At 43.7% G+C, this 27,582-nt stretch overlaps 1 protein-coding gene across 10 annotated transcripts in view; it reads left to right on the top strand.

The window, feature by feature from the left end:
* The first annotated feature begins 2,524 nt into the window (after window positions 1-2,524).
* Window positions 2,525-27,582, top strand: part of RALGPS1 (Ral GEF with PH domain and SH3 binding motif 1) — a 407,684-nt gene continuing 382,626 nt past the window's right edge. For 9 of the 10 annotated variants that reach the window (XM_064291416.1, XM_064291415.1, XM_064291413.1 and 6 more), the window contains exon 1: window positions 2,525-2,620. The gene's annotated coding sequence lies outside the window, so the exon portion shown is untranslated. The remainder of the gene's footprint in view (window positions 2,621-27,582) is intronic. The other variant, XM_064291411.1, reaches the window with a different exon arrangement.

Genomic DNA, 27,582 nt, shown 5'->3' with positions numbered 1-27,582 from the left:
ATACAAGGTAGTGGCTCAAATGCCAACAGTTTCACTGGTGGTGACATGGGACAATGTCCCATGGAGGAGACTACTATGGCAGATGCTATGAGGCTGGTTCATGTTGATCACCATCTCTAGTGAAAATAACTCCCTAAACTGTCCTGTAGCCCGACTCTCTGTAAGTTACAAGTCCATGTGGATCCAGCTGGGCTGAGGGATCCCCCTAGGTGACTTCTCCAACCCCCCTTTCCTGTTGTTCAAAAGGTTCTTCCACTCATGGAGAGTGACTCAAACACATGATATGCCAAGAGCTGGCCCACTCCACCAGTGCATCACACTTTGACAGTGGACAGTCTGAATCCTAGTGGATACAACTTAGATCCTCTCCACATCCTATTACACAATGCCTAAGCACAGGAATGACATGATGGGTCAGACTTAACAATAACTTTTTAAAAGAGCTTTACTGAGATATAATTCATATACCCTACAATTCAAGTATAAAGTTCAAAGGCTTTTTTGCATATTCAGAGTTGTGTCACTGCTACCACAATCAATTTTAGAACATTTTCATCACCCTAAAAAGAAACTCTGCACCCCTTTGTCATCACCCCCTAATCTCTCCATCCTCCCCCTCCCCACCCCGAGTCTTAGGCAATCACTAATCTACTTTTTGTCTCTATAATTTTGCCTATTCTGGACATTTCAAATAAATCGAATCATGCAATATGTGCTCCGGCTTCTTTCACTTAGCATGATGTTTTCAATACTTGTCCATCTTGTAGCAATACATTATTCCTTTTTTATGGCTGAATAATATTCCATTGTATGGCTATAGCACATTTATTTATCCGATCATCAGTTGATGAACATTTGGGTTGTTTCTACTTTTTGGCTATTATGAATAATGCCACTATAACCATACATGTACCAGTTTTTGCATGGACATACTTTTATTTCTCTTGGATATATACCTGGAGTATATTCCTCTATATGTAGGAATTGCTGGACCGTATAGTAACTCTGTTTAACCTTCTGAGAACTGCCAAACTGTTTCAAAGTGGTTGAACCATTTTACATTCCCACCAGTGGTGTAGGAGGGTCCCAATTTCTCCATATCTTCAGCAACACTTATTACTGTCTGTATTTATTATACTCATTCTAGTGGGTGTTAAGTAGTATCTCATTGTAGTTTTATGTGATATCACTAATGGTAATGACATGAAGCATCTTTTCATGTGCTTACTGACCATCCGTGTATCTTTTTTTGGAGAAATTTCTATTCAGATGCTGTACCCATTTTTAAGTGGGTTGTTTGTCTTTTTGTTATTGAGCTGTAAGATCCCGTGCATTTCTGAGTTCAGAGGCTCTGTGCACAACCATTGCACCACACTGTTGCTTGTTCTATTTAAGTAAAACAGTTAAACATCTTCTTTAATGATTATTGTTTTCTTCATGTAAAATGGCAGAAATTTCCGGCAGAGAGCCCCTGTTTACTTAGAAATACTATAACTCCCATTGATTCTATTTCTTCCTTTCTTTTTCTTCCTTAAGCTTTGGGAAGCACAGTAGCCACATCTTTTCATACTCTAATGTTACTGACTACAAAATAAATTTGAGAATTGTCAAAATGATGTTCCATTCGTCTGCGTGTTCAAGAATCATTCAGAGTAAGGCAGGGCATAGGGCCTCCTTTCTGTGGGAGGCAAAATAGAATTTTGCTGTGGTTCAGGACTTCCAGGGCTTCACAGACCTGGCTTGGATTGGATTGTCTTTGCAACTTATTATCTCTGTGACTCTAAGCAAACGACAACCTCTTTGGCCATCTCACTGTGCCTGGCACAGAGGAAGGATCTGAGAGCAAGGAGCGAGGAGACAGGCTCATTTCCCAGCGTTGTATTTGTGCGGACTTGGACCAGTGCCTTTACCTGTTCGATCTAACTTTGCCTACCCATAAAATAAATGGCCTGGGCCCGAGGGTCTCTGAAGTTACTTCCAGCTTTGACATTCTGAGCTCTGTACATACCTCCGAGTTGTAAAGAATGGGCACCAAGGTGATGTCTTTCTCAAAAAAACATTTTTTTGTTAAAAATGATAAATACTAGGTAGGTTTAAAGAGGAAATCGGGTGAGGCCTGGAGGGATGTGTGGGGAATCAGGTGCACCGCTATTTCTAGGAAGGCGATGGGCGTGGCGGGATGCTAACCAGGCTGTGCGGGCAGCGGAGCATCCCTGCAGGCTGAGAGTGCGTCTCCTGGACAGAGCGAAGGCCGAGTCCGGGGAGGACCGCCGGCTGCAGCGGCTGCGCACTGGCGCGGAGAGCGCACCGATTTGCGTGTCTCCGCCTCTGCGACGATGTGGTTGGGGGGCTGGTCTCACGGCACGCGCCGATTGGTTGTACGGCCCGCCGCTCAGGCCCGGGAGCGGACGATTCCTTCTGCGGCTGGGCACCGGCTGGCTCCCGCGTCGGCCCGCGCTCCAGCTGCGCCCGGTCCGGCTCGGCCCGGCCCCGGCCTCTGAGCGAAGGCACCGCTGCCGCCTGGGCCGCTCGCAGAGCCATGCGGAGACGGGGGCAACAACTGCGGCCCGCGTCAAGGTGACCCGCCGGACTGCGGCGGCGGCGGCGGCGGGAGCGGGCGGTGAGCAGCGGCCCGTGGGGCGGGGCGGGACCCTGAGGGCCGGGTTGCAGGGAGCCGCAGGTGCGGGGGGCGGGACCCGGAGGGGCCGCTGGGCCCGGGGAGGGGCCTCGGTGCTGGGGGCGGGGCCGGGCAGGGGTTGCGGCCGGGCGTGGGTAACGGGAGCGGGGGCGGGGCGGGGGTCCTCGGGTGTGCTGGTCCCAGCGGGTCTGAGGGACAACGGGCGTGGGGGTGGCCGTCAGGGAAGGCCGCAGGTGCGGGGGGCGGGGCTGGAGGAGGCAGTTGGGCGGGTCCGAAGGTGCTGCAGGGTCGAGGGGCGGGGCCGGGAGGGACGGCGGGTTTGCTAATAGAGGGGGCTGCGAGGTGAGGCCAAAGTGGCTGGAGAGCCAGGGCCGAGGAAACTGCAGGTGCAAGAGGCGGGGCTGGGAAGACCTGCAGGGGCGGAGGGCGGGGCCCAGAGTGGTTGCAGGTGCGGAAGCTGGGCCATAGGTGAGGAGCCGGCGGAGGGTAAGTGGTCGCTGGCGGAGGGAAGGCCGCCCCCTCTGCTGTCCGTGGGGCTTGGGTGGGGGCAGGTGCTTTGGGTTCTCTGAGGATCCTCGAGGCTTCTAGGGCTGATGCTGGACCGGATGGGCCGTCCAGGCCTGTACCTCTCTTGAGTCCGACTTGAATCTCAGCTGCTCTGGTTACTAGGCCCGCTGCCTTCCCTATGCCACACCGTGCCCTAAGTGGGGCACACTGCTTTTCACACCTCACGGGCTTTCCCTGTTGCTGCTGAAGAGGGCGGGGCTAGATGGAGGTGGGGTGGGGTGGTCGGCTTGCATTCGGTGATCAGCTGTTGAGAAATGTGTGTGCTTGAAGAGTTGTTAGCGTGAAGCTTGGAGGGGTCCTGCCTTGGTACCAGATGCTGCTGCAAATCTTAATGGTAGTCTCAAAAAGACTGAAATGGCAGCTTGGCGAGAGGGAAGAGCGGGAATCAGGATCCAGAGGCTTTTGACTCTGTTACTTGGGGGAATCTTTCATCTCTCTGAGCTTTCTTGCCTTGTTTGCAAAATGAGCATGATGGTACCTGTTCTGTGTGCCTGCCAGGAGCCTTTGTGAGAATTGGATAAAGCAGTGCTAGCTGAGCAAATTGCCCGGTAGTTATGTAGTCCCCTCTTCTTGTGCCGATGGGCAGGTAGGATTCAGGAGTTGGGGGGTGTAAAGGAGAGGGAATTGCTAGTCAAGAGGTGAGACTGGATCACTTTCTAGATAGAGTTTGTATGAGGTTTGTGGCGGGGGGTCGGTCCCAGGAAGACCCAGTTCTGTTTCAGATCTTGACTGCTACTCTCTGTCAAGCTTCTGAGGGGGCTCCTGCACACACAGGGAGCAATGGCAAATGGCTGGCAGAGGAACAGTTAATGTTTGCTGACCTTTAGACCTCATCCCGAGTGAGGACTCTGAGCTGGAGCATGAGGCTTAGGTTTGAGCCTTGTGGAATTCCTCTCCCTCCCCAGTCAACGTATGAACCCCAATTTTACCACATTCCAGAATGAAGGCAACAAAAAGAAGGGAATGCTGAAGCTTCATTAGGTTCCCGTGGGGTAAAGAGTAGCAGGTGAGATGACCGGACCCCCTCCTATTCAGAAGAGTGTCCTATATCCATGTGTAGCCTTTTGCTGCCCAGTTCTCCTCACCAGCGATTTGAACAATCCGAACTGTAACCCCTCCTGTAACCCCTGCACCGACAGAAGAGGAGGTGGGAGAAAGGAAAGCCCAAACTTGGTGGCAAACAAGAGCTAGAATGTGTGTTGGATAATGAAGAGGTTGTCTTTTTAATTTGTTACTATCAAGAGAGAAACTTCATCAAAGGAAGATGTTGCATCCGAGGCTCTTTGTGATCTGGCCCCAGTCTATCTTTTAAAATTGCTTTTCCTTTTCAGCATACTTTGGAGGGTAAGAGTTGTGGCTTGTGAAGTCAGACAGGTCTGCGTTTGAGGACTAATGCTGTCCCTCCTGACTGTGTGGACCAGCACCAGTTTCTTAGCTTCTCAGAGCTTTGGTTTCCTTATTTGTGAAACAGGGATAATCGTGCCCACCTTGCGATGTTGTTGTAAAGAATAAATGAGACAAGCTGTGTGAAAGCACCTGTTATCTTAGGCACTCACTCTTAAAGTCCTTTTGTGCCCCTCCCTGCTTGCCTGTCTTTCAACCTGAGCTACTCATAACAGCCTGTAGCATGTAAGGAGGGCAGGACTAGAAATTCTGAAGCCTTCACTTCTTGTGCGACCTTGAACAAGTCCCTTCCCCCCTCAGACCTCAGTTTTCTCAGCTGAATAAGATTGTTAGACTGTGTCATCACCAAGTGTCCTAGCTCTGGCATTGTGATTAACATGCTGTCATATTTTCCTGAAAAGCAGGAGGGAGGAAATGAATGACCTGTTGTTTAGTCCTTTTTTTAAAAACTACCTGTCTGGCACTTCGTCTGGCATGTAATAGGTGCTTAAAATATTTGTTGAAGAAACGGATGAAGGACTTTTACCAGGAGGAAGGTGTAGCAAACCTATAGATTGCCCCTGCTCCCTCGCTCGCTTGCATGTTCTCTCCCTTGCTCTCTGTGTATATTTATGTCCTATCTGTACCTTCAAAATGCATTTTATTTATTGCACAAGAAACATCGTGACGTTAGTGAAACTTAACATGAGAGACAAAAGTTGTTTCACAGTCCTACCTCATCACAAATTATTTGCCTTTTGTTCATAAGCGTATAATTTTTCATAGTTGTAATCACATGTATGTGAGCATCTGGGAAAGGCCTAGAAATAAATGGTTTCTTTAAATGGTATTTTTATTTATTTCTTAAGATGTGAAAAATCATACTTTTTAAAAAGGCAAATAGTTTAAAGGGGAATAAATTATGAAGTATCTTTCTCATCTCAACCTGCCAATATCCAGTATCCCTCTCTAGAGGCACCAACTCTTACCGGTTTCTTGTTTATTATATATTCTCTCTTTTACACAAAGAGTAACAGTTTATACATACTCTTTGCTCCTTCATTTATTCATTTCATATGTCTTAGAAGTTGTTCCATGTTTATATATGCAGTTCCATTACTGTAATAAATGTTTTTGACTGATATTGTAAGCACAGTTTTGTATCCACCCTCCCCATGTTTACTCACTAGCAGTCATTATTTGGAAGAATAACAAGAGATATCTCTTCTTCTCCTCTAGGAAAGAAATAACTTTGGTCTCAGTGAACAAAAGGTTAAAGGGCAGCCTGTGTATCTGGATGCGAGGCAGAGAACAGAAAGAGAAAGGAAAAATAATTGAGAACTGATTTTTCTACTCAGCCCATGATTCAAAGTCTAACTCTGTCTCTTACTGACTGTATGACTTGGGACAATTTACCTAATCTGTGTCTCAGTTTCCTTATCTGTAAAATGGATGATGATAGTAATATCTGGATTTTGGGGCTTTTATGCAGAGGAAATTGCAGCAATGGCTGGTCATAATAGGTGCTCAAGAAATGGTAGCTGCTGTGTTATTGATTATCTAAAATAAACTCTTTTCATTCTTTGTTAGCAGATATTTACTGGCAGTTAAGGGTGAGCCATACAGAATGCCTAAAGTCCCTGCCCTGCATGCTCACATGCCGTGCGGGGAGACAGGCACGTAACCCCCTAATTACAGAACAGTGTGATGGGCCCGATAGCGGGGAGGCGAACTGTCTGCGGGTAACAGAGGCAGGAAACATTTCTCCCTGGGTGATTTGGGGGTGGCTTCCCAGCTCAAATATCCCCTCCTTTGTGAAACCTACTCAGTTGTTCCAGGCAAGTGACCTCGCTCCCATTTGTGCTCACCTGATTTTCATTGTGCGCACACCTTAATCGGAGCATGCACTGCATCGTGGCATGTGTTACTTTGTGCTTGTGTCTCCTCCCTGCACAGGGAAAGTCTTTTGCTTCCTTAACTGCTGGGTCACCAAGGTTCTGCACAGAGGAGGCTCTTGGTGAACATTGCCTTGGGCCTCTGCTCGGACAAATAATGGAAAACATTTATTTGTAAGTCATCAGGTGGTAAAACCCAGACTCTTGACTCTATTCCTTTACTTCCCAGGTATTTGTAATAAGTATGTGCATGGCCATACATTAGTTGGAGGCATTTGGATATGGCTGGTGGCACTCAGCCTCCAAGTCCTAGGAATGGAAGAGGAAAGAGATATTTGCTCCAGATGCCCCAGGATTCGGAGAGGGAAGCAGAAACAAGAACAAGTCTCAAAATGCACTGCTCATGCTTGCTGAGAGGGTTGTCCTGGGGCATTTTTGAGGCCGCTTTCTTGAGAAGAGTGGAGGCCTCATTTCCTTCATCTTGGCCAGTGACGTCACTAGGGTTGGTGTCACCACCCCCCAGACCTCCTCCCATACCAGACCATACAGAATCCTTAGTAATATTTTTTGTACTAGTTTTTTTATTAATGCTACTTGTAAATCATAATTCCTATACATCACTCCTTGTCCTTTAATTACTGCTTCATTCTCAGAAAAGTTATTGATATAGGTTCAAAAATACTAATAACCACAATATTGTAGCTAAAACACCAGAAAACTTGACAGTGACTATAAAAATACTGGCAGCAACAAAAACAACAGTGTGTGCTTGTAGCACATGCAGATGAAACCACGTGATTTGAAGCATCATTGTAATTGGGTGATAATGAAAGCTCTGACCGGAGTGCATTAGAAGGTTCAAAAAATAAATTAGAATAGAGTTTTAGCCTTCTAAGTATATTGATACTTGTAAACTGGGTTTATGAAAGATGTTTTTGTTGTTATAACTAACTACAGGAATATTTTTATTAAAAATAAATTTCTGCTGAAACATTTTACAAAAATTTTATAGACAGTCATTTTGGTGTCACCCCCTTTGACAATGTTGCCTAGTGAGGTCTGCACGCCCTGTAACCTAGTGATGCCATGGATCTGGGCATTGATTTACAAGCCTTCCTGGGGTGCTACTTTGGTCTAAGCCCTTTGCTGGGTGCTGGGCATATGGAGATTAAGGAGTGGTGTCCCTGCCCTTTGGGAACTCACAGTCTGTGGAGGAGTCACACAAAAGCAGAAGGTGCCCCACAGTGGGGATTGGCTGTAACAGAGGAATTTGAGTGAGGTGGCCAAGCAGATTCAGGCTCTGGCACCAGACAGACCTGGGTTTAAATTCTGACTTTGACACATGTAACCTCTTTGACCTTAGGCAAGTGTCTTCCCTGCTCCAAGTCTCGATTTACTGATTTGTAAAGTGGGGGTAGCAGTATTACCTAACTTAGGGCTGTTGTTGAGGATTCAGTGAAATAATGCATGTGTAGTATTTAGCATGCTGCCTGACAGGAAACTAATGCTTAACTGCTGTGAGAGCACCAAGAAGCACCTCTTTAGATGTTTTTTTTAGGTTCTAGTGTAGTGTAACACACACAATACACTATACTAGAATGTAGTAGTATTATAGTGAAATATGCAAAGATCTGGAGTTAAATCAAAAGGGAAGAAGACATTCGGCATTTCTGAAGCTGAAAGAACTGAAGAAAAAATTCAAGCCTCGAGTTGCAATATTGAAGGATTCTATGGGGAAAATACTAAATGACGCAGGAAGCATCAAAAGAAGATGGAAGGAATACACAGAGTCACTGTACCAAAAAGAGTTGGTCAAGGTTCAGTCATTTCAGGAGGTAGCATATGATCAGGAACTAAGGGTACTGAAGGAAGAAGCCCAAGTAACCCTGAAGGCATTGGTGAAAAGCAAGGCTTCAGGAATTGATATAGTACCAGCTGAGATGTTTCAGCAAACAGATGCAGTGCTGGAGGTGCTTATTTGTCTATGCCAAGAAATTTGGGAGACAGCTACCTGGCCAACCGACTGGAAGAGATCCGTATTTATTTTTTATTTATTGTACCTTGGATGAAGGTTTACAGAGCAAATTATTTTCTCATTAAACAATACACATATTGTTTTGTGATACTGGTTGCCACCCCCACAACATGTCAACACTCTTCCCTTCTCGGCTTTGGGTTCCCAATTACCAGCTTTCTTGTCCTCTCCTGCCTTCTTGTCCTTGCCCCTGGGCTGGTGTGCCTGTTTAGTCTTGTTTTGTTTTATGGGCCTGTGTAGACTTTGGCTGGAGGGTGAACCTCAGGAGTGACTTTAGTACTGAGTTAAAAGGGTGCCCAGGTTCCATACTCTCGGGGTTTCTCCAGTCTCTGTCAGACCAGTAAGTCTGTTTTTTTTTTTTTTGTGAGTTAAAATTTCATCCTACATTTTTCTCCAGCTCTGTCCAGGACCCAATGTTGTGATCCTTCTCAGAGCAGTAGGTGGTGATAGCCAGGCACCATCTATTTGTGCTGGACTCAGTCTGGTGGAGGCTGTGATACTTGTTGTCTCTTAGTGCTTTGGACTAATCTTGCCCTTGTGTCTTTGGTTTTCTTCATTCTCCCTTGCTGCAGGCAGGGTGAGACCAGTGGAGTATCTTAGATGGCCGCTCACAAGCTCTTAAGACCCCAGATGCTCCCCACCAAGGCAGGATGTAGAACATTTTCTTTATAACCTATTTTATATCAACTGGGCTAGATGTTCCCTGAGAAGAGATCCATATTTTTACCCATTCCAAAGAAAGGTGATACAACAGAATGCAGAAATTATTGAGCAATATCATGAATATCACACACAAGTAAAATTTTGCTGAAGATCATTCAAAAGTGGTTGCAGCAATAAATTGACAGGGAACTGCCAGAAATTCAAGCCAGATTCAGAAGAGGATGTGGAACAAGGGATGTCATTGCTGTGACCTTGGGTGTATCCCACCTGAATTTAGAGACTCTCTCAAGAATAGATTTGACATACTGAACATTAATGACTGAAGACCAGACAGGTTGTGGAATGACATCAAGGACATCATACACGAAGAAAGCAAAAGATCATTAAAAGGACAGGAAAAGAGATACTGCATGGTTTAAAATCAGGAAAGGTGTGTGTCAGGGTTGTGTCCTTTCACCATACTTATTCATTCTGTATGCTGAGCAAATAACCTGAGAAGCTGGACTGTATGAAAAAGAAGGTGGCATCAATATTGGAAGAAGACTCATGAACAACCTGCAATATGCAGATGACACAGCCTTGCTTGCTGAAAGCAAAGAGCACTTGAAGCATTTACTGATGAAGATCAAAGACTACAGCCTTCACATGGATTATGCCTCTATATAAAGAATACAAAAACTGTCACAAATGGACCAAAAGCAGCATCATGAGAAACAGAGAAAAGATTGAAGTTGTCAAGGATTTCATTTTACTTGGATCCACGATCAACACCCGTGGAAGCAAAAGTCAAGAAATCAAAGGACGTATTACATTGGGCAAATCTGCTGCAAAAGACCTCTTTAAAGTGTTAAAAAGCACAGATGTCACTTTAAGGGCTAAAGTGTGCCTGACCCAAGCCATGGTATTTTCAGTTGCCTCATATGCATGTGAAAGCAGGACAATGAATAAGGAAGATCTAAGAATTGATTCCTTTGAATTATGGTGTTGACAAAAAATATTGAGCATACCAAGGATGCCAGAAGAATAAACAAATCTGTCTTGGAAAAGTTCAGCCAAAATGCTCCTTAGAAGAGAGGATGGCGAGGCTTCGTCTCACGTTCTTTGGACATGTTATCAGGAGGGACCAATCCTGGAGAAGGATATCATGTTCGGTAAAGTAGATAGTCAGCAAAAGACAGGAAGACCCTCAACGAGATGTATTGACACAGTGGCTGCAATGCTGGGCTCAAGCATAGCAACGATTGTGAGGATGGCACAGAACCAGGCAGTATTTTATTGTGCTGTACATAGGGTCACTATGAGTTGGAACCAACTCGATGGCACCTAACAGCAGCAACAGTGTAGTGTTAATGGTGCTAGTTGGTTTGTGAAGGTGATGTGGAAGGTGTCTAAGATACTGGCTCTGAAATCATAAAGTGCTCCAGGAGTTCTCAGGCCAGTCTTTATTTTTTTTGTCAGCAAAATACATTTATTTCCTAACTAAAATAGATGCTTTGACTTTAGAGTCCATCAATACTTTGTGTGTCTTTCCCCATGTTCTTTCTGTTTCTTTTTTTGTTTTTTTAATAATTTTTATTGTACTTCGAGTGAAAGTTTACAAATCAAGTCAATCTCTCACACAAAAACCCATATACACCTTGGTACACACTCCCAATTACTCTCCCTCTAATGAGATAGCCTGCTCTCTCCCTCCACTCTCTCTTTTCGTGTCCATTTCGCCAGCTTCTAACCACCCCCCCATCCTCTCATCTCCCCTCCAGGCAGGAGACGCCAACATAGTCTGAAGTGTTCACCTGATGCAAGAAGCTCACTCCTCACCAGCATCCCTCTCCAACCTATTGTCCAGTCCAATCCATGTCTGAAGAGTGGGCTTCGGGAATGGTTCATGTCCTGGGGCAACAGAATGTCTGGCAGCCATGACCACCGGGGTCCTTCCAGTCTCACTCAGACCATTCAGTCTGGTCTTATGAGAATTTGGGGTCTGCATCTCATTGCTCTCCTGCTCCCTCAGGGATTCTCTGTTGTGTTCCCTGTCAGGGCAGTCATCGGTTGTGGCCGGGCACCATCTAGTTCTGGGGGGGGTCTCAGGATGATGTAGTCTCTGGGTCATGTGGCCCTTTCTGTCTCTTGGGCTCATAATCGCCTTGTGTCCTTGGTGTTCTTCATTCTCCGTTGATCCAGGTGGGTTGAGACCAATTGATGCATCTTAGATGGCTGCTTGCTAGCATTTCTCAGGACATTCTTGATAGACCCTGTTGGTCCCAGGACTATGGGTTTGTACACAAGTGTTTCCTTCCCCCTTTTGACCACCAGCTCTTCTCAAGGGTGGCTCCCAGCCCAGCACCATTCAAAGTACCTTTTTTTTTTTTTCTTTGAATTTTATTTATTGTACTTTAAGTGAAAGTTTATAAATCAAGTCAGTCTCATACAAAAACTTACACACACTTTTCTATGTAACCCTAGCTGTTGTCCCCCTAATGTGACAGTACACTCCATCCTCTATTCCCCATGTCCATTCATCCAGCTCCTGTCCTCCTTCTGCGTTCTCATCTTGCCTCCAGACAGGAGCTGCCCACATAGTCTCATGTATCTACTTAAGCCAAGAAGCTCACTCCTGACCAGTATCATTTTCTTACGCTCCAGTCCAGTCTGAAGAGTTGTCAGAGTACCTTCCTTTTGTCTGAGCACTTGAACTTTACCCCAAGGGAAGGCGTGAGTCAGACTTGTCTTACCTGCACTTTCTGAGGAAAGCAGAGACCTTGAAGGCTTTGAACAGCAAATCATTCCTCTGCTTTTCTGCCGAGCTTTCAAATCCATTGTTTTTCTTTGCAGGAGATTTGTCTCCTGGGCACTAGAGAGGCAGATAGGGTACTGTTTGAAGCACAGACTGTTGAGTCAGGCCCATGCGGGTTTGTGTCCTGACCCTTCCACTTACAAGCTATGTGACTTCAAGCAGGTGACTAAACTTAGGTTTCTTTATCTGTAGAACAAGTGTGTAGAAGTACTTACCTCCAGATGGCTCTTAGAGGGGTACAAGGAGATGATGAAGTATTGGGCTTACTTAGCTAGTGCTTGCAGATGGTGAACACCCAAGTAAATGTGAAAACAATAATGGTCCCCTTTAACCTACTGTTAGAGGGTTTTTAAGATGGCTTTTTGGGAGTATTAATTTATTGCCTATGGAAGTTATATGAGTTACTGCACAAAGAGTGTGTTAAAACTCAGATGTACTTGGCAGTGGGGGCTGGCAGGAGCATCCAGGATGACAAGCAGAACTCATCTTGTGTTGGGACTATGGTTCTGGTGAGGGAGAGGATGGAGTCACCCTGGGCCTTTGTCTCAGCCTGGTCTAGGAACTGGGGGCTGGTTTCCCAAGCTCTTTCTGTTTCATTGTTCTGTGAGTCCATGTAAATAATGAGTCCTTAATATAGAGCCACTATGAGTTGGAATCAACTCGACGACAGTGGGTTTGGTTTTGGTAATATGAACTAATGCAACACAATACCCTTCCTTTTTAGGATTTAAATATGTTTATTATAAGACTGTATTTTAAAAGTTAAGACAATTACTGAAGTAATCAGAAGAAAATATAAATGTTTGGCCTTGACATTCAAGGGTTTCTTTGAAAATTGTCTTATTAGAAGTGAAAGGAAGAGTAATGAATGTAATTAAATTCGTGTTTATTGGATACAATGATTCTTACCCGCCCTTGTCTAAGCCTGATAACTAGGTCAAGGGAAATCTGTCCTTTCCGTACATTTCTGAATAATTAAATATTTATGGAAAACTAGTTAATAGGTTCAGGAGAATTTGCTGTGCCTCTTTTTGTTGCAATAATGTTAGTTTATTGTGTGGAATTAGTGACTTTCACTACTTTAAGGTATTTCTTATTTTGTGTCCTTTCTGTAGCTGTCTTTTCTGATACCTTACCTGCAATACGTTTCTGCCATTAGCATTTATAGATTATTCCTTCATTGGTCTCCCACAGTGCTCTGTCCTCTGCTGTAAGTAACATTGGACTTCCTGTAATTCCCTCATTAGACTTTGCATTTGTTCTTCCTGCCATATTTAGAGCCTAGTCCAGGGCTAGTACAAGGTAGCCAGAATGATTTAAGTATGTCTTTTTCTCTGCTTAAAATACTTCCAAAAAACCCCCCCAAAAACCCAAACCAAAACATAAACCCATTGCCATTCAGTGACTTCTGCTTTCTCTTAGGAAAAAAAAGACCAAATCATTAGCGTGGGCTGCAGGCTGCTCGTGGTCTGGACCTGGCCCTCATCTTCAGCTTCATCTTGTGCTTCTCTCTCCTTTGAATCTCCCTAATAGGGCTCATTATTCAGCTGTCGGCTCCATGGTCACTTCCTCTTGAGATTTATGAGCTCCAGGTCAAGATTATGGTCCTTCAGGATAGAACCAGGTTCCTTTTCTTCAGGTCAGTGACCCCAGGGTGTAATGATACACTCTTTAGTGTAATTGTTGGTTGTGTCTGTCTCCCTGGGTGCAGTGTAACGCAGCCCCATCAGATCATGGACTGTGACTGGTTTTCACACCACCGAGTTCTCAGTGCCTAGCATAGCATCTGGCACGTAGTAGGTGCTCCATAATGTTTGTTTAAGGCACAAATGAAGTAAAGTGTGTGTACCCAGTGACTGATTTACATCTGTCAAATGAGAAGGTTGGATTGGACCTGAGATCCCTTCCATTATAAAATATCTTATTAAATATACCACTTTACAAAGCTTCTTGACATCTGTTTTTTCATCCTCAGATTGATTATTCAGGGTAGATGGGGCAGATTTAGATGTGCAGAGAAGAAAATGAAAACTGAGAGAGGCTGAGTTGCCAAAACAACAACAAAAACAAAAACAAAAAACAACACAAAAACCAAACCTGTTGCCATCGAGTTGATTCCAACTCATCATAGGACAGAGTTGAACTGCCGCATGGGGTATCCATGGAGCACCTGGTAGGTTCATACTGCCGATCTTTTAGTTAGCAGCCGTAGCTGAGGGCCCTCACGCCTCCTGAAGTGTCTTTTCTCACATCCCAGGCTGCCTCAGACTGGTTTCTGCCATATTATAGGAGATAAGAAAATTGGACTTCACTGGTGGTGCAGTGGTTAACACTCTTGGTTGCTAATCAGAACGTTGGTGGTTTTACCAGAGGTGCCTCGGAAGAAAGGTGTGGAATCTGTTGTTGTTGTTGTTGTTAGGTGCCATCGAGTTGGTTCCGACTCATAGCGACCCTATGCACAACAGAACGAAACACTGCCCGGTCCTGTGCCATCCTTAAAATTGTTCTTATGCTTGAGCTCATTGTTGCAGCCACTGTGTCAATCCACCTTGTTGAGGGTCTTCCTCTTTTCCGCTGACCCTGTACTCTGCCAAGCATGATGTCCTCCAGGAACTGATCCCTCCTGACAACATGTCCAAAGAATGTAAGACGCAGTCTTGCCATCCTTGCCTCTAAGGAGCATTCTGGCCGCACTTCTTCTAAGACAGATTTGTTCGTTCTTTTGGCAGTCCGTGGTATATTCAGTATTCTTTGCCAACACCACAATTCAAAGGCGTCAACTCTTCTTTGGTCTTCCTTATTCATTGTCCAGCTTTCACATGCATATAATGCGATTGAAAATACCATGGCTTGGGTCAGGCACACCTTAGTCTTCAGGGTGACATCTTTGCTCTTCAACACTTTGAAGAGGTCCTTTGCAGCAGATTTACCAAATGCAATGCGTCTTTTGATTTCTTGACTGCTGCTTCCATGGCTGTTGATTGTGGATCCAAGTAAAATGAGATCCTTGACAACTTCAATCTTTTCTCCGTTTATCATGATGTTGCTTATTGGTCCATTTGTGAGGATTTTTGTTTTCTTCATGTTGAGGTGTAATCCATACTGAAGGCTGTGGTCTTTGATCTTCATTAGTAAGTGCTTCAAGTCCTCTTCATTTTCAGCAAGCAAGGTTGTGTCATCTGCATGACGCAGGTTGTTAAATGAGTCTTCCTCCAATTCTGATGCCCCGTTCTTCTTCACATAGTCCAGCTTCTCATATGATTTGTTCAGCATACAGATTAAATAGGTATGGTGAAAGAATACAGCCCTGACGTACACCTTTCCTGACTTTAAACCAATCAGTATCCCCTTGTTCTGTCCGAACAACTGCCTCTTATTCTATGTAAAGGTTCCTCATGAGCACAATTGTTCTGGAATTTCCATTCTTTGCAGTGTTTTCATAGTTTGTTATGATCCACACAGTTGAATGCCTTTGCATAGTCAATAAAACACAGGTAAACATCCTTCTGGTATTCTCTGCTTTCAGCCAGGATCCATCTGACGTCAGCAATGATATCCCCGGTTCCATATCCTCTTCTGAAACCAGCCTGAATTTCTGGCAGTTCCCTGTCGATGTACTGCTGCAGCTGTTTTTGGGTGATCTTCAGCAAAATTTTGCTTGCGTGTGATATTAACGATATTGTTCTATAATTTCCACATTCGGTTGGATCACCTTTCTTGGGAATAGGCATAAATATGGATCTTTTCTAGTCAGTTGGCCAGGAAGCTGTCTTCCACATTTTCTTGGCATAGACGAATGAGCACCTCCAGCGCTGCATCTGTTTGTTGAAACATCTCAATTGATATTCCATCGATACCTGGAGCCTTGTTTTTCGCCAATGCCTTCAGAGCAGCTTGGACTTCTTCCTTCAGTATCATCGGTTCCTGATCATATGCCACCTCTTGAAATGGTTGAATATCGACTAATTCTTTTTGGTATAATGACTCTGTGTATTCCTTCCATCTTCTTTTGATGCTTCCTGCGTCGTTTAATATTTTCCCTATGGAATCCTTCACTATTGTAACTCGAAGCTTGAATTTTTTCATTTCTTACAGTTTGAGAAATGCCGAGCCTGTTCTTCCCTTTTGGTTTTCCATCTCCAGCTCTTTGCACATGTCATTATTATACTTTACTTTGCCTTCTTGAGAGGCCCTTTGAAATCTTCTGTTCAGTTCTTTTACTTCATCAGTTCTTCCCTTTGCTTTAGCTGCTCGACACTCAAGAGCAAGTTTCAGAGTCTCCTCTGACATTCACCTTGGTCTTTTCTTTCTTTCCTGTCTTTTCAGTGACCTCTTGCTTTCTTCATGGATGATGTCCTTGATGTTATTCCACAACTCGTCTGGTCTGTGGTCACTAGTGTTCAGTGCATCAAATATATTCTTAAGATGGTCTCTAAATTCAGGTGGGATATACTCAAGGTCGTATTTTGGCTCTCGTGGACTTGCTCTGAGTTTCTTCAGTTGCGGCTTGAACTTGCATATGAGCAATTGATGGTCTGTTCCACAGCCGGCCCCTGGCCTTCTTCTGACTGATGATATTGAGCTTTTCCTTCGTCTCTTTCCACAGATGTAGTCAATTTGATTTCTGTGTGTTCCATCTGGCGAGGTCCATGTGTATAGTTGTAGTTTATGTTGGTGAAAGAAGGTATTTGCAATGAAGAAGTCATTGGTCTTGCAGAATCCTATCATTTGATCTCCGGCATTGTTTCTATTCCCAAGGCCATATTTTCCAACTTCTGATCCTTCTTTGTTTCCAACTTTTGCATTCCAATTGCCAGTAATTATCAATGCATCTTGATTGCATGTTCGATCAATTTCAGACTGCAGCAGCTGATAAAAATCTTCTATTGCTTCATCTTTGGCCCTAGTGGTTGGTGAGTAAATTTGAATAATAGTCGTATTAACTGGTCTTCCTTGTAGGTATATGGATATTATCGTATCACTGACAGCGTTGTACTTCAGGATAGATTTTGAAAAGTTCTTTTTGATGATGAATGCAACACCATTCCTCTTCAAGTTGTCATTCCCAGCATAGTAGACTGTATGATTGTCCGATTCAAAATGGCCAATACCAGTCCATTTCAGCTCACTAATGCCTAGGATATCGATGTTTATGCGTTCCATTTCATTTTTGATGATTTTCAATTTTCCTAGATTCATACTTCATACATTCCAGGTTCCGATTATTAATGGATGTTTGCAGCTGTTTCTTCTCATTTTGAGTCATGCCACATCAGGAAGTGAAGGTCCTGGAAGCTTTACTCCATCCATGTCATTAAGGTCGACTCTACTTTGAGCAGGCAGCTCTTTCCCAGTGGTCTTTTGAGTGCCTTCCAACCTGGGGGGCTCATCTTCCAGCACTATATCAGACAGTGTTCTGCTGCTATTCAAAAGGTTTTCACTGGCTAATGCTTTTCAGAAGTAGACTGCCAAGCCCTTCTTCCTAGTCCATCTTAGTCTGGGAGCTCAACTGAAACCTGTCCTCCATGGTGACTCTGCTGGTATCTGAATACCAGTGGCATAGCTTCCAGCATCACAACAACACACAAGCCCCCACAGTACGACAAACTGACAGACACGTGGGGGGTGTAGAATCTACTTCCAAAAAATCTGCTATTGAAAGCTCTGTGGAGTGCAGTTCTACTCTGATATACTTGGGGTCATCATGAGACAGAATCGACTCGACAGCAAGTGGTTAATTAGTTAATAGTTTCTCTTCATTTTGGTATTTTAATGTCCTGGTCATTGAATTTGAGGAGGTGAGTTCAATTTTGAGCGATGGGTTTAAAGTCCTGTTGTATTCTAGGGACCAGGAAATTCTGATCATTCCTGTAAATAGATGTAGTAATTACTGATGCGTGTGCTGATTGGTGATAACTAAGATTAGAATTTGTGTTTTTGTTGGGAAACTTTTTGATAAAATTAGAAGTTGCTTGTTGATTGATGTTGAGTTGTTGCTGTCCTCAGCTTATTTTTCTAATTTATCTCTGGGCGTATCTGCTAAGGGCAGCGTGGATGCGTATTAACATTTGCATTGAGCACAGCTGTGGCCTTTGTGCTTATCAGATGTAGTGCCAGCCTATCCAGAAAGTTAAGGTTCATTTAGTCCAGAGATCATTTCGTTCAACTCTTCACATTTCCCAGATAAGGATGGGGACTTTTCTAGGTTACACACTCAGGTGTCCTGATTCCCTGCCCAGCCAATCTCATGGACTTGAACCCATCCATTTGCATATATCAAGTTTCTCAACAACTTTTTGCAGGTCATATAACATTGCTAATAAACTATGTTCATGGAGAAGCATTTATCTTATATGAAAACCTCTGCTTCCAGGTCTTTCGTTGAATACACAATGTGGCTGCATAGGAACAGGGAACTAGCACCTGGCATAGTACACAGCTCAAGGTATCTAGTCCGGTGATGGTGGCTGATTGAGAAAAGCCATGCCTCTTGTGGTCTGTTAGCACTATCACAATTTTAGGGGGCTTCTTAAGGGTTGAGAGATTCTTGGAACCTAGTTTTATCAATACAGCCAATAGTCTTGTGGACCAGATTAGAGCGAGTAGCCTGGTATTATAGAAAGACCACTGCTTATGAAGTCAGAATGCCATTGTGCCAATTTGCTTTGAGACACTTGCCTTCCAAGTAGGCAGGAATATCCCTAGCATGTGTCTGTGCATCCTTTCTTCAGTAAGAAAGCCTATCTGAAAAACCAGTTTTAAGATATAAGATTCCTTTGTGAGGCTTGAGTCAGAGGAGAGAGCTGAATGATACTAAAAGATTGTATAGACAACTGAAGGCAGCCTTACTCCTTGTTCTTCTGTGCTTTCTCAGAAAGCCAGTGTGTCTGGGAGTGACTATAGTGTTCATGTCCTTGGTCACAGCATTATTTTCCTGAACTGTGCAGGAGAGCCCTGACAAATTATATAGTTGCTGACTTTTCTTTTTTTGGAATTCCCCAAAAGCGTCTATTATTAGGACATTACCTGCCATGGTTTCCAAGAAAGCAGTTGGCCTCGTTTTTATTGATTTAAAGATTGGTCACTTCCTTTGCTTCTTGAGGCGTTTGAAAAATACTTTGGTCTCATTAGTGATCTTCATTCATTGAGTACAAATTTACTGAGCATGTAAGGCTAGACACTGCAGACCCTGCCCTCAGGAACCCCACAGACTGGAGAGAGATGAGTAAATAAATAACTAACGCAGTGTCAGGGATAGTGGAAATGGAAGCTCATGGAGCCGAATAAGACTCACAGGATCTGAAAGAAAGATTTTTAATTTTCTAAGTGAAGAGGGGCATAGGTAGAGGAAACAGATTGTGCAGAGGTACAGAGGCAAGAGAGAGCACGATGTGTTTCAGAAATGGTAAGCAGTGTGGTGCTGTGGGAGGAACTGGCAGGAGATGTTGGCTAGAAAGGTGGTTTGGGGTCAGTACAAAAAGGAACTTGCAGGTAGTGCAAAGTAAGGAGTTTGAATGTTGTTCTGTGGTGGGCAGTGGAGAATTGTTTAGAAGTTATAGGAGGAAAGAGATGTAATCAATGGTAACCCCAGTGACAGTATGGAGGATGGATGGTGTGGGAAGATACTGGAGATTGTGAGATGAGTTAGGATGCTGTTTCAGGAGTCCAGATGGGAGATCCTGAGCCTGGCCATGGGGTTGGAAAAGAGGAGGCAGGTTTAATAGAAACTGAGATAGCATCCTCTATCCTTGGAAACTTAGTAGATGGGAGTGAAAGGGAAGGAGTTGAGATGACATCCAGTTTTCTTATTTTGCTTAAATGAAATGGTAAGGTCACTCACTGAGATACAGAACTTGAAAGGAGCCTTGGGTTGAGAGAAGGAACATAATGAATTTGGCTTTGGCCATTTTGAGTTTGGGGTGCCTGTGGGATGGTTTGGCCCAAAACAGTGGTTCTTATCCTTTGTTGCATCAGAAACCTCTGTATAGTTTGGGGAAGGAAGGCTGGTTATCTGTTTAAGAGTTTTCACAGATGGTTCTGTTGCCACACTGGACTTGGGTTGTAGGAGAGGAGAAGATTATACTCAAGGAATCTTATGTGTAGTGAGCAGAGGATTCTGCTAGATAGCTGGGAAAGACCAGCACTCTTCCACAGTGGAAGAGTCAGGGAAGGAGCAAGAAGAGTAGTGACAGCAAGGAAGGCGTAACCTAGGGAGACAGGTGGTGTGGGAATAGGGATGAGGGGTTAGTCTTTGCCTCCTTCCCTGCAGGGCCTCTGCCCCTGCCCTCTGAAGCTGAGCCCTCTAATGCCTCCCATCAGTACTCTCATTTTCACTAGTGTCAGAACCAGTCTCATGTGAGAAAAGTCATGAATAAGTTACCTTTGCTTCTGTGTACAAAAGAGTTTGAGGGAGTATCTGTGCTGTGGCCAGTCTCAACCCTTCAAGCACCTCTTAGCCACCTGGATCTGCTCAAGTGTTCTGGTCCTTTGGAGTGTAGCCTGGCTTCTGAAGCAGGAAAGTTGGGGCCCCCAGTCCAGCAGTCTGGGTCTGCAACCTTGAAGGGTGCGTGTGTGTGTATGTGTGTGATTAGATCCTTGGAAAGGTAGCTGGTCAGAACTGCTGAAGGAAGTTCTAGGAAGGTGATAAAATCATTCAGACTGGACTAATGTGGTGTGTTGGTTGGGAGTTCTGTGACTTGGGTATGGCCCACTATGTATCCTGAGTCTGAGTATCTGGAAAAAGCCTACTGTAGAATTTCCCAAACTTTACTGACTTATTGGTAGGGTCTTAGAGACAGTACAGGAGATCTACTCAGACTACTCGGGTTGTGGGGAAGGTCCTAAATTGGCAGCAGTGGAAGTCGACCCCCCTGGTAGGCCCAAGTGTCTAACTGAGATCAGCTTACAGGACCCTAGTGAAGAGCCTTTAATTTGAGAGAGCCAGTGGGAAACCCATCTGTCATCCAACAAGCGTCTTGTGAGTATTACCCTGAACCCAGTGTCCTGAGGATGTAGGACAGAAGCAGAGACCCAGTTCCCACCAACCCTGGTGCTGAAAGCCACAGTGGAAGAAGAGAGAGAAAAGATCAAGGATAATAACTCAAGGGAAATACCCAGAAAAAAACCCAGTGCCGTCAAGTCAATTCTGACTCATAGTGACCCTTTAGGACAGAATAGAACTGCCCCATAGAGTTTCCAAGGAGCTCCTGGCAGATTCGAACTGCTGACCCTCTGGTTAGCAACTGTAGCACTTAACCACTACACCACCAAATAGCTGTCCTTAATACCATGGCTGACAGTGATGGTATTAAGCATTTTCCCCCTCAGGAAAGGAAAAAGAAAAGGAGTTAATATTTCTTGAACTGAGAAAACTAAATGCTCAGGCAAAAAGAAGGGAACAGATGGCTAGAAAGTTAAGGCAGCATGATGGGAGCACATGTACCAGTATGTGAAATGCTGTTCAGCTTTCGTGGGATGGAACATAATAAAATGGTTCAGAATAGAGGACAGACTGAGCTGGGTTCAGATCTTGCCCATGCCCAAGGACATACATCCCGTGAGGATACTCTTGCTGGCTGTGTGTCCTTGGATATGTTACCTAACTTCTTTGGGTCTCAGTTGTATCATTTTAAATAGGCATAATAACAGTAATCACCTTAAAGAATTATTGTAAGGATTCAGTGATACGTTACTCTGGATAAGGTGTTTGCAGAGCAAAAGTTCAATAAATGGTGGTAACAACAACAACAGTAGCAACAACAACAATAGTAACAATTCCATCATCATCTGAGTACCTCTGCAGATGTCTCCACTGGACTAAACCCCATCAATATGACAAGTGTGTGAAATAAAGAAGAACTTCAACAATAATAAGCTTAGCTATGTGAACATCAACATGCGAGAGGAAAAACCAGATCTGCTGTAAAAAGATTGGAACACAGGATATACCTACCAGTGGGGAAGCACAGAAAATGTTGTTGTTAGGTGCTGTTGAGTTGGTTCCAGCTCATAGCGGTGCTGTGTACAACAGAATAAAACGCTGCCCGGTCCTGCACTACCCTCATGATTGTTGTTAATGCTTGAACCCATTGTTGCAGCCACTGTGTCAGTCCATCTCGTTGAGGGTCTTCCTCTTTTTCACTGACCCTCTACCTTACTGAGCATGATGTCTTTCTGCAAGGACTAGAGAAAGAAAGTGAAAAAGTACAAGGCCAAGATCAAACAAATCTTACTCACTGTGAAGGACATCAACAAATGATTCTGAATCAACAGCTGGGGGTGATAAGCACGTTAGTCTTACTCTTTAGTGATGGTATCAGTTTTCATCACTTTTTCTACCTTTCTGAGTATTTTATTGAATGAACATTGGGGGAGGAAGCACAGGGATTGTTTACCTAATGTTTGTTTGTATTTTAACTCCAGAGTCTCATATTTTGATCAGACGTAGTGCTTGTTAAGAAGTAACCTCTTTTTAAATGTATACTGAATGGATAAGATGAAATTAATCATTCAATTTCTAGCTCTTTCTGGGGAAGTCGAAGTACAGCAATAGTGTCAATACTATAATCTCAACATGTTTGTAAAGACTTAATACAATTTCCAGTTAGATACCTTATAAAACGTGATAAAATAGTTCTATTCATCTGGAAAAATAAATGGGCAAAAAATTTAAGATCTTTTTTTTGGGCAATGAGATGGCCTTTACTCTGACAGATTTCCATTAATTTCAGTGAATGTTTGGGTGCCCGCTATGTGTAAAACACTCTCCTAGGCCCTCTGGTGAGAGGATATAAAAATAGATATCTCTTGTGTTACATTTTCTCATTTAACCCTTTATCACTGTCCTTATGAGGGAGCCATTTCTTTAGGTTGGACTACAAGTGATAGAAAATCCAAAATAACAAAGACTTGAATAAGAATAGTTTTTCTGTCATGTGCAAGAAGTCAGGAGGTAATCAGCTCAGAGTAGGTATGGAGCCTATATGATCAGAGACCTAGGCTTCTTCTATCTTGTTGTTACATCCTAAGGTGATCTTGGGAATGGCTTCCAAGTCTTGGGTCACTTCATGGCCTGAGATGGCTGCTGGAGCTCTGGTCTTTGCTTCTGCATTCCAGCCTTTGAGGGACACTTTCAAGAAATTGTGCATGATACTTCTTACACCCTGTCTTAGTTATCTAGTGTTGCTGTAACAGAAAGACCACAAGTGGATGGCTTTAACAAACAAATTTATTCTCTCACAGATTAGGAGGCTAGAAGTCTGAATTCAGGGTGTCAGTCTAGGAGAAGCCTTTCTTTCTCTGTTGGCTCTGGGAGAAGGTCTTGGCATCAATCTTCCCTTGGTTTAGCAGCTTCTCAGTGCCAGGACCCTGGGTCCAAAGGATGCACTCTGCTCCTGGAGCTTCTTTCTTGGTTGTAGGAGTCCCTCTCTCTCTCTGGTTGCTTCTCTTTTTTATATCTGTCATGGATTGAATTGTGTCCCCCAGAATATGTCAACTTGGCTAGGCCATGATTCCCAGTATTGTGTTATTGTCCAACCATTTTGTCACCTGATGTGATTTTCCTATGTGTTGTAAATCCTGCCTCTATGATGTTAACGAGGTAGGATTAGAGGCAGTTATGTTAGTGAGGCAGGACTCAATCTACAAGATTGGCTCTGTCTTAAGTCAGTCTCTTTTGAGCTATAAAAGAGAGAAGCGAGTAGAGAGACATGGGGACCTCATACCACCAAGAAACAAGAGCCAGCAGAATAGTGTGTCCTTTGAACCCGGGGTCCCTGCACTGAGAAGCTCCTCAATCAGGGAAGATTGATGACAAGGAGCTTCTCCCAGAGCCGAGTGAGAGGAAAAGCCTTCCCCTGGAGCTGGCACCCTGAATTTGAACTTCTAGTCTCCTAGAACGTGAGAGATAGATTTCCCTTCGTTAAAGCCATCCACTTGTGGTATTTCTGTTATAGTAGCACTAGATAACTAAGACAATATAAGCGAAAGAGATTGACTCAAGGTACAACCTAATCCTGTAGATGGTGTCTTGCCTCATTAACATAACTGCCTCTAATCCTGCTTCGTTAACATCACAGAGGTTAGGATTTACAAGACATAGAGTAATTACATCAGATCACAAAATGGAGAACAACCACACAGTACTGGGAATCATGGACTAGTGTAGTTGACACTTAATTTGGGGACACAGTTCAATCCATAACATACCCCATTGGCCTGATCTTGGTCGTATGGCCACACTTAGCATTAAGGGAAGCTAGGATATGTAATCTGTATTTGGAGAATCTGTTGTCCACCTGGAAACCCTAGTGGCTTAGTGGTTAAGTGCTACAGCTGCGAACCTAGAGGTTGACAGTTCGAATCCACCAGGCGCTCTTTGGAAACTCTATGGGGCAGTTCTACTCTGTTCTGTAGGGTTGCTATGAGTCAGATTCAACTTGACGCAGTGGGTTTGGTTTTTGGTTTATTGTCCACCTAAAAATCAGAAATTCTGTAACTAAAGAAGGGGAGGATGGTTATTGGGAGCCAACCAGCAGTCTGCCACAGTGTTATTGGCTCCATTTAATAGATGTGGTGCCTCAGAGAGGTTGAGATTAGCCCAGTATTGCATGGCCTACAAGTGGTTGAACTTTCAAAATTTATTATAAAACAATTAATTATTAGTTCCCATAAGCAGATGAATGGAACAGAAGTGACTTACTAACTTTACATAGGACCTTAATTATGAGACATCAGGAGTCACATAGCAGTGAGGAAAGGAATGTTATTTATTATACTGTTTGGGCAGTTGAATTTCAATGTTGAAAAGAATTGACAAGTTTAACCACATGCTGCAACAAATTCCAGATGAGTTTAAGTTAAAGGACAAAAAGCAGAGTAAAAGGGGACAGAATGTACACTAAACTGTATCGTGGGGTCTCAAGAGAGGTGGTGTTACAGGACTCAGGAAGGGGAGGCATTGGGAGGGGGATCTTTCCCCTTCATATATTTTTATAATTTTGAATTTTAACAACCAACATATATTGTTTTATAATAAAAATAAGCTATTAGTTCATCATCGAGTTTGTATATATATATATTTTTAAAATAATTTTTATTGTGCTTTAAGTGAAAGTTTACAAATCAAGTCAGTTTCTCACACAAAAACCCATATACACCTTGCTACACACTCCCAATTACTCTCCCCCTAATGAGACAGCCTGCCCTCTCCCTCCACTCTCTCTTTTCATGTCCATTTTGCCAGCTTCTAACCCCCTCCACCCTCTCATCTCCCCTCTAGGCAGGAGATGCCAACATAGTGTTAAGTGTCCACCTGATCCAAGAAGCTCACTCCTTACCAACATCCTTGTCCAACCCATTGTCCAGTCCAATCCATGTCTGAAGAGTTGGCTTCGGGAATGGTTCCTGTCCTGGGCCAACAGAAGGTCTGGGGGCCATGACCACCAGGGTCCTTCCAGTCTCAGTCAGACCATTAAGTCTGGTCTTATGAGAATTTGGGGTCTGCATCCCACTGCTCTCCTGCTCCCTCAGGGATTCCCTTTTGTGTTCCCTGTCAGGGCCGTTATCGGTTGTAGCCAGGCACCATCTAGTTCTTCTGGTCTCAGGATGATGTAGTCTCTGGTTCATGTGGCCCTTTCTGTCTCTTGGGCTTGTAATCACCTTGTGTCCTTGGTGTTCTTCATTCTCCTTTGATCCAGGTGGGTTGAGACTAATTGATGCATCTTAGATGGCTGCTTGCTAGCGTTTAAGACCCCAGACGAGTGGCTGATTTTTTGGAAGTAGATTTCCAGGCCCTTCTTCCAAGGCATTTCTGGTTGGACTTGAACCTCCAACCTTTCGGTTAGCAGTCAAATGTGTTAATTGTGTGTACCACTCAGGATCTTGGTCTCTCTCTCTCTCTGTGTGTATATATATATATATTCCATTTTTATACTGTAGAGAGATGCATGCACTTGCATATATGTATACATTCGCATGGAAAATTTCTGAAAAGCGTTAATGGTTTTCTTTTGTGATTTCAGGAAATCTTAATTTTTTTTCCTGTTTGCTTATTTGAATTGCCTAATATATGACCCTTGTATTTCTTCAGAATTAAAAGCACTATTGAAATAATAAAGCAATTTCATAACAAGATAGGGCTTTAGTTTTATAAAATTAAAATAAATTTTGTACAATGGAAATGCAACCAAAAGGAAGTATGGATTGAGAGGGAATGTTTTGATAAATATTGACAGGTAAAACTATATGCAAGAATTGTGGTCAGATCTGCAGAATGATAAGCAGCACAGAACAAGTTCTGAAAAGAGGGGATGTACAGTTGGGATCCACCCACTCAACTGTTCAGCCTCACTGTTCAAAGACATGGCAGTAAAAACATGACGAGGTCTCACATTGCAAATTATCAAAAGTGGAGAAGATCTAATGAAGAAATGGCCATAGTGGTTATGAGTTTGGAGTCTGGGAGCCTGGGTTTGAATCCTGGCTTTACACTCACTCACTATGTAACTCTGGAAGGTTACTTAATCTCTCTTAATGTTAGTTTACTTATCTGAAAATATACCTGTCCTTGTAAGGTACTGTCAGGATTTGATTTTACCTTACTTCTGAGTAACAGCTTAGCCTGTTGCTGCTTCATAGATACTGGCAGAAGACAAAAGAGTCTTGAGTCAGAGACAAAAAGGACTTTATTATTCATGGCACAGCAAGCAGCATGAGCATCGGTTCCGTTTGCCCTTATGTCCCATGGGAGTGACGCCGTGGGCCCAGATGGATGCTGCACATGCAGTGGGTTTGTGTCGCAGCTGAGAAACACTGAGCTTGGAGAGCCTGTCACTTAACAGCAAGCAGTAAGCAAGCCTGTTTTTTGTCTCTGAGGGAGATTTTATCTTATTCCTCAAGGTTGCTAACTGCAAACACAACCTTGAGAAGTGGCCTGGGTAAAGAACAGTCAGGACCTTGCATTCTTGGCAGACCCAGAAAGATGTGTAGGAGCACTAGAGATGCATGGAGGATAGAGTCTCACAACAGCTGGTTGGGAGAATTAAATGAGATGTTGAACAGTGAGGAGCCCTAGTGGTACAGTGGTTAAGCACTCGGCTGCTAACTGAAAGACTGGCAGTTCAAACCCACCAGCATCCCTGTGGGAGGAAGATGTGACAGTCTGCTTCTGTAAAGATTACAGCCTTTGAAACACTATGGGGCAGTTCTGCTTTGCCCTGTAGAGTCACTGTGAGTTGAAATCAACTCCACAGCAATGGGTCTGGTTTTGGGTTAAGTTGCACCGTGTTATCCCTTGTGATGTCTGAGGGGCTGTGGAAAGGCAGGTACATCAATGGCATGGTGAATCATCACAGTCTTTCTACTTGGTTTTGTGTTTAGACAGGAGTGCAGATCCTGGGGTTGTTCGAGGGCTGGGAATGCTGAAAGAGAGGAAGAGGATAACCTTCAGTTGCTTGTATGTAGCTCTTGCCTTCTTGTACACATCTCACACCCAGTACATCCCTGGTGGGTATACTCCACTAAAAAAAAACAAAACAACAACAACAAAAAAAACCACTAGCTATTGGTAAATTATTTATAATTATCTTTGTTTATACTCAAAGGCAGT

The sequence above is a fragment of the Loxodonta africana genome, chromosome 9 (assembly GCF_030014295.1).
Source record: "Loxodonta africana isolate mLoxAfr1 chromosome 9, mLoxAfr1.hap2, whole genome shotgun sequence".
NCBI classification, from domain to species: domain Eukaryota; kingdom Metazoa; phylum Chordata; class Mammalia; order Proboscidea; family Elephantidae; genus Loxodonta; species Loxodonta africana.
Note: the sequence above shows the minus strand (reverse complement) of the source record. Positions and strands in the feature narration are given on the sequence as shown.